The sequence below is a fragment of the Lycium ferocissimum genome, chromosome 12 (assembly GCF_029784015.1).
Source record: "Lycium ferocissimum isolate CSIRO_LF1 chromosome 12, AGI_CSIRO_Lferr_CH_V1, whole genome shotgun sequence".
In the NCBI taxonomy this organism is placed as follows: Eukaryota; Viridiplantae; Streptophyta; class Magnoliopsida; order Solanales; family Solanaceae; genus Lycium; species Lycium ferocissimum.
Window position 1 is genome coordinate 16,850,283 of NC_081353.1, and position 7,530 is coordinate 16,857,812.

Consider the following 7,530-nt stretch of genomic DNA (forward strand, 5'->3'; position numbering starts at 1 on the left):
AGCATCGGAGTAAAGGATCTTTTAAGTGGCGGCTTGACGAATAAGGTATGTAAGCTGTTCGTTTCTCTCTTTCTTTGGCACGAATCCAACTAGAATATGAACATGAGCGTTCCATAACAAATTCACTCCACTCCTATGCTTTGTATTTCCAATCTTAATGCCTTAATTATTTGATTGATTCTTGAAATATTATCATGTTTATCATCATTAAGTTATTTCCTTGGATTCGATACGAATTCCATAAATTATTCGGAGGTTACGGCCTTACGTCACTCCGAAAAGCCCGATGTTATTTCATTGGCTCCTCATGTATTATATATATATATATATATGCACTATTTTACTACACCGAGCCGCGCTATAGTCGGCCGGGTACGACACCTATTGTAACCACTAATCAGCTGGTATTACACATCGAGTCCCGAAAAGGCCGGGTACATTACACATCGAGTCCTGAAAAGGCCGGGTATGTTACACACCGAGTCCCGAAAGGGCCGGGTACATTATGTACCGAACCTGAAAAGGCCGGGTACGTTATAATGATGATACTATTTATATATATATATATATATATGTATATACTTGCATATGATTTCTAAACTCATATATCGTATATTGTACGTTCTCAGGTGGCTGAGGTTACTTCTATCCTCTTATAATTCTGTCTTACTCATGTTATGGATTCCTACCTTACATACTCGGTATTTTTATCCGCATCGACGTCCCATTGCACGGACGCCGCATTTCGTCCGCGAGCTGCGACGGGGTTATTGAGGAGCGATCGCAGTAGGATTTTCCAGCTTCAGCGGTGTCAGCAAGTGCCACTACTCCGGACTTGCTATCTTTTGGTACTTTAAGTTAATGTAATATATGTTTATATATACATTATTAGAGGCTCATAGAAATAGTGGGGTATGTAGATATTATTTATGGTCTTGCCGACCTTGTCTAGGTTGTGATATTTTTCCTGTAAGCCTTGCCGGCTTTATGATACTCGTGATGTTGTAGCGACCTTGTCGGTTCGCATATGTACATATATGTTGGATTATCGAATATTTCTATTTTGGGCCTTTTCTGCGTGCGTGTGTGTATGCTAAGTTATAGTATATGGTATTCAAGGTAACCGTTAAGTTAGGTGGTTCCTGGCCTGTGAGTCGGTGCCCGTCATACTCCTCGTTGGGGGTGTAACATTATCATTTTAGAAACTATGTAATATTTAAGTATGCCTGCATTTTTAAAAATATTAGAATATACCAAATCATATCCGAAAAAGTTAATTTTGTTAAATATGAATGATATAGCTAATCAACGTACAAACCAACACAACACGGTGATGAAAAGATTCAAATTTCATTATTGTTAACAAATAATTTGGACAAAAATAAACAAATTAGGTAACAATATCTAATTCAAACGAAGATCAATTTTATTTGTTAAATTTTTAAAGTTTCGCATTGGACAATTAAATTAAATTCTTGTTTGCAATACATGTTTAAATTAAGGTAACTGCAAATGTGGTGCATTTTCCCATTCAAGTTACACATATTGATTTTTTTTTAATTGACATCGTCATAGTTCACAATTTCTTATAAGTGTTTCAAGAGGAGCTTGAAATTTTCTAAATTTATCAAAATTGAGTGTGGCACCCTAAGTAATAAAGAAATATAGTAGGAGTAAAAATGTGGTATATGAAAAAGTTAAGTACATGTTACATCATCTTCAAAAAAGTTAGTCTAAGGGATTTTGTACTACCAAAAAAGACTTGGAAGTGTTTGATCTTTTATATAACACCTTATAGTAGATGAAGTAATAAAAGACAAATATAGGGCAAATTTGGAAGAAGGAACCTCTTAGTTGGTAAGGCTTAGTTGTAATGTAACTAAAGTCCCAACTAAGTACTACAAAAAGTTGGATTGACCCTTATATAATATAGTAATGGGCAGCCGCAACCCGCAAGGTGACTCGGTTGGTTCAGTGGATTTTTTTCTTCTAGTATCATTGGAGTCGAGCCCTCCATAATTATCATTCGTTATAATAGCTTTCCACTATAATGGTATGATTTTCTTCCCATAACAATCATACTCAAATATTGTGTAATAATATTTTATAAAAAATATATTATGTATACAAAATAGTAAAATATTTATGGTAATCAAAATAGTAAAATATTTATGGTAATCATCATGTCATGCACATAGTAAATTTCATGTACGAATATCTAAAAGAAAATAAAATTATAGCCCAAATCTCACCTCATAACACCAATCAAGCAAAGGATGCTACCACTTACATTGAGTTTGACTCAACACTTTAATCCTTGAGACTTGCATGGATGATGAGATCATTGCACAAGTCATTCAAGTGGAAGAGCAAGAGACAGCGGATGCAGAAGGTTGACAATGAAAGTGCTGATGAAGAGCATCAACCTACTGGTACTTAGGGTGAGATAGAAGAGTCACATGTTAAGCTCTTAAACAGGAGTCGATGCTATATGTATATTTTCATTTCTGCCCTCAGAAAAATCTCAATTGGCTATTTAAAGAGCTGCTTGAATCAGATTTGGAGATATTTTTGAAATATTATTGCTTTATCCAATAAATACTCTTAAACAACCTTCAAGAGAAATCTATTGAATTCCCTCTTGATGAAATTTACGAAACAATCTATAATTGTAGAATTCTTACGTCAAACTTGAAATATTAAAACTTTTAATTAATTTTAAATGCATATGTTCATTAGATTTTAATTTTTTTATCAATACGGTACAACTAGTTATAAATTTACGAGTAATTTTTTAGTCTTTTCAATTTTTAATTAAAGAAATATGAAAATCAATTGAGATTTTAAAATTAACAAGTATTTGTTTTCGTTTATAACATAAAACGTACAGAAAAATAATTTTTTACGTACTGTATTTTATAACATCTAAATGATATCTAAACATGAAGTGTCAGTATACATACATAACAACATCTCACTGTAGCAGCTATGAAATTTTCGGACAAACACTGCCATTATAGACTGGTTTGAATGTACCATTGCCAACAACCTTCTTAGTCTGAGCTCGTGCACAGGGCTTTCTTAGTCCGTTTATATCTTTTGTATTGTTTTTGGGTTATTACACTGAGAGCGGGATGGGCTATTGCACTAAAAGCGGATTTACCCAGAACACACTCAGAGAGTAGCAACTGTGGCTTCGCCGTATACAAATTGTGTAAAAAGCTTTTGATCACAATAGGGTTAGAAGGATAAAAAAAAAAAAATTGAGAATTTTACATACACACATGGCAACGTGCTAGTTACCAATCTCATAGATATTTTAACTCAATGTAAAAATATTTTATATTTTATAGAGATAATATCTTAGAAAGTCACTCAACTATTGGTGTTTCACTCACAAAGTCACTCAACTTTGTTTTCTACCCAGAAAGTCACTCAACTATTGATGTTTCACCTACAAAGTCACTTAACTTTGTTTTCTAACCAGAAAGTCTTCTAACCAGAAAGTCACTCAACATAAAGCCAAAATTGTTAGATTAGCATGGGTACTTTTTATTTCTTACAATTTTGGCTTTAAATAAAAATCAGCAAAATGTAATAAAAATAACTTAAATATGTTGAGTGACTTTGTAGGTGAAACACCAATAGTTGAGTGACTTTTTGGTTAAAACACAAAGTTGAATAACTTTCTGAGTGAAACATCCATAGTTGAATGACTTTCTTGTTAGAAAATAAAGTTGAGTGACTTTCTGAGTGAAACACCCATAGTTGAGTGACCATGAGATATTATCTCATATTTTATATCAATTTAAAAGAGAAGAAGTATTCTATTCTTAATTTTGACCTATAAAATTGAAAAACATGATTTCCGCCTAAAATAAGATATATCCCTTAACTTTAGTCCCTGAAATTGTAAAACTTGATTTCCCTCAAAATTAAGATATTTCTCCTAGTTTCTTCGCCATTACTTCAACCACCGGCATATTAGCTATCTCTAGCCGCTTATCCGAAAAGCTATCCGTCGTCGGTAGATTTCGCTCCTGCAAAATGCTTCTACTACTACATCTCCTCCATCGTCGATCAGAACCTCCAAGCAACTCCATGAAAAAAAGACTTGGATAGATCTAGCTTCTGTGAAGTTCTTTAGTTTTGTTTATTTTGTATGGAAATGATTTTTGTATTACAATGGTGGAGTGATTGAAATTATGGTGGTTCATGGTGATGGTTATGGTGGTATTGTGATGGTGGTTTGAAAGTGAAAAAGAATGTATGTTCAGTGTATCTTATTATATTTGGTGTATATTTAGGGTCCATTTGGACAAGATTTCAAATTATTGATTTGAAGTTGGATTTTTTTTTCTGGGCATGCAACTTGGATCTCAAAAGTAGTATTTTTTTTTTCTCATAAACATGAAAACATCAAAATTTGTGAAAATTATCAAATTTTCCACAATTCTTACAATCTTATCAAATGAGCAAATCATAGTTCATAACAAAGTAGAATACTCTATCAGAAGGCCGTTCTAACAACATTTATTGATTGAACTTTAGTTCAATAAAAAGAAAAATGAACATGAGTTGTAATATAACTACTCTTTAATATAATCCTCCCACGTGGTAGGGACAAGCTCTTCACGTTGATCATCATTTCTCGGTCATATGACCGAGAAGACGAAACAACAATGTTATTTTGAGTTGGTTATTGGTCAGTGTCATTAGCAAACATAGCATCATGTTCATATTTTGTGAATATTTCATCACTATTTCCCGCAAAAATTATGTAGCATAGCACAAGCTATAACAATGGTCACATATGTGTCAATGTCATAATAGTTCATGCCTAGTCTTAGTATTCCCAATCTACTTTTCCAAGCTCCAAAAGTTCGTTCAGTGACATTGGGGCAGATATAAGTGCCTAAAGTTAAAACAACTTTTTAGCATAGGCTCTCTTTCACTCTCTCTGTAATCCTGTAAATGATAGTCCAGTCCTTTGTATGGAGCTAAAAATCCTTTCCTGTTTCGAAGACTAGAGCTAACAATATAATATTTATGTACCAGCAAGAATAACCAATTACAAAGAGACTTGCAGGATAAGTTTAATCTTTAGTGTAGTTAAAGTTATATTTATATACCATGTGGCGGAAATGGAACGCAAGGAATCAAGCAATTTAGTTCACGCATTCTAAGTTAGTACTTGACTTAGGGAAGGAACCTCAACTTACCTCAAAACTCTTCCTTTCTAGCACAGTTATCTTCACACATGCCAACCACAATCTACACCAAACAGCTAAATTAAAGTATGTTTAATCTCAAAGGAATTTGATTTTCCTCGATTTGTTAAAAATTCTTAACTCCAAAATTTTGATTTCTAGGGTTCATATATGAAATCTCATTCTTTTGGTGTTTCCATATAGTACATGTCACTTTATTTATAAACCTATTTTGAAGTAACATCCGAAAGAAGGGTGAGATATTACCTTATAAATTTCAAACCATAGTTTTTCTTCTTATTAAATGTTCTTGAACTTATGAGTGAAATTTCATATTGATTCACCCACACGGGTGTTAAACTCAATTGTTATAGTGTGAAATCCAATTTACTTTAGCCATGAATTTATCCAAAGAACTTACCTTGAAAATTACTACAAAGGAGTGCTTGAACTCTCTCTCAAAGATCCTAAAATGAGTCTTGAAAGAATTTACTTCTTATCTCATCCGATCTTGTGAATCATTCATATGATGTTTAGGCTTCAGGTGTCAGAGGCCACCTTAGAAGTGACGCGTCAAACTTAGCCTCCAATCCAGAATTTTTTTTCCTTCAGAAGCCAGCTCGAAGTCAAAGCGTCCACCTTTGTTTCCCCCTTCTAGGTTGGGATATGATGGTAGACACGATAAAGAGAACTCGGTGGCTCTCCCTCTTGAGTTCTTGTAACGACCCATTTGGTCATTGTAGCCTTCTCGGTGCTTTTGACCCTTGCCTGAGCTTGTTTAGCTCACATTTTACCCGAGGGGATCGTTGACACGCTTCTCGAGGTCTTTGGATATGATTTGGGTGACTTTGTGAGAAATTTGAGCTTAAAGCAAAAAATAGTTGACTTAAAGTTGACCTTTGGGTAAATGGACCTTTTTTGGGAATTCGACGTTTCCGAGAGGTCAGGATGGTCTTTTAGAACCTGTGTGTATATTCGATTTGGTTCCCAATACACTCGGATGCATTCTGGGACTTTCGGGAAATTAGTTTTGAGGTATCGGGGGTTTACTCAGTCAAGGAGACCTCCGTTGAAAATTTAGAGATCACAAGTGCGTTCGTAGCGTGTTTTTATGTATGTCTGCATATATGGTATATTAGCAGATGGCCTCTTATGATAGTCGAGATTTTGGGTTGAATTAGTGAACACTTAAGGGATTCTAGTGTCTGGTGCCCGCTATGGCGGCAGCGGTACCGCTTTAGCGGTGACCGTGCTGCTATAGTGGTCTGATACGATTGGCGTGGACCACGGAAGCGGTCACGAGACCGCAGAAGCGCAAATGTGAGGGCGGAAGTGGGTGATGGGCAGTTAGATTCATTAAATGTGTGTTAAAAGCCCTAAGTCCTTCATTCATTACCAATCTGACTTTAGAGATTTTTGGGAGCATTCAAGGCTATTCTTCATAGAGAATCATTGCGGTAAGTCCTTTTACCTTCCTTTCCATTCCATGTTTCATTAATCACCTTAGGAATCTATTAAACATGCTAGCTTTCTTAAGAAATAATGGATTGAAAGAGGGTTTTGTGGGTTCTTCATGCTAGGCTATTAAATCTTGAATTATTGATTGGGTTATCTTCATTAAGCATGGATTTGATGATTAGAAACTATTATTGCATGATTCCTTCCTAATTAGTGGCTGATTTATGGAATTGGAAGTTAGGGTTCATACCCAAATTTGGGGGTTTTGCCTAAAATTCGAATTTAAGTGATTTGTTAGTTCTTCTAGCTTATAATTGACGGGAACTGATCACCTAGAACATTAATTTCATGTTGAGACCTATAGATTTCTAATTTCATCTTTTTAGTTCATAAACCCCAGTCCATAGGTTGGGATTTAGGTCTTGAATAAAAGTAAGGATTGAATGATCTTTCTTCTTGATTCTAATTTCATAATTCGGATATGATTAGACTTACATTATCTCGAGGCTCAAAGGAAGGGAAAGACTAAGGTTTGACTATTGAAGACTTTGCTGCTCGGCTCTCCAGGTAGGTTATAGTTTACCTTATGGTGAGACTTTGATTAGCGAAGCATATGTTTAGGTGATATAGTCGGAGAATGCATGTAAACCTTCGGGTAAGAAGTTGGATTGTATATCGTCTTAGGTTGGGCCTTGTTGTATGATTTGGGGGCTAGCCACCCCGTTACGTTGTTGACTTATTTTGTTCTATTTACTTATTGGCTTGTTGTCACGTTGAGACATCGGATATTGGTGATTAGTGATATATCATGACTATGATATTGCGATACTTTACTTAATTGAAATTGAGATGAGAATTGTGA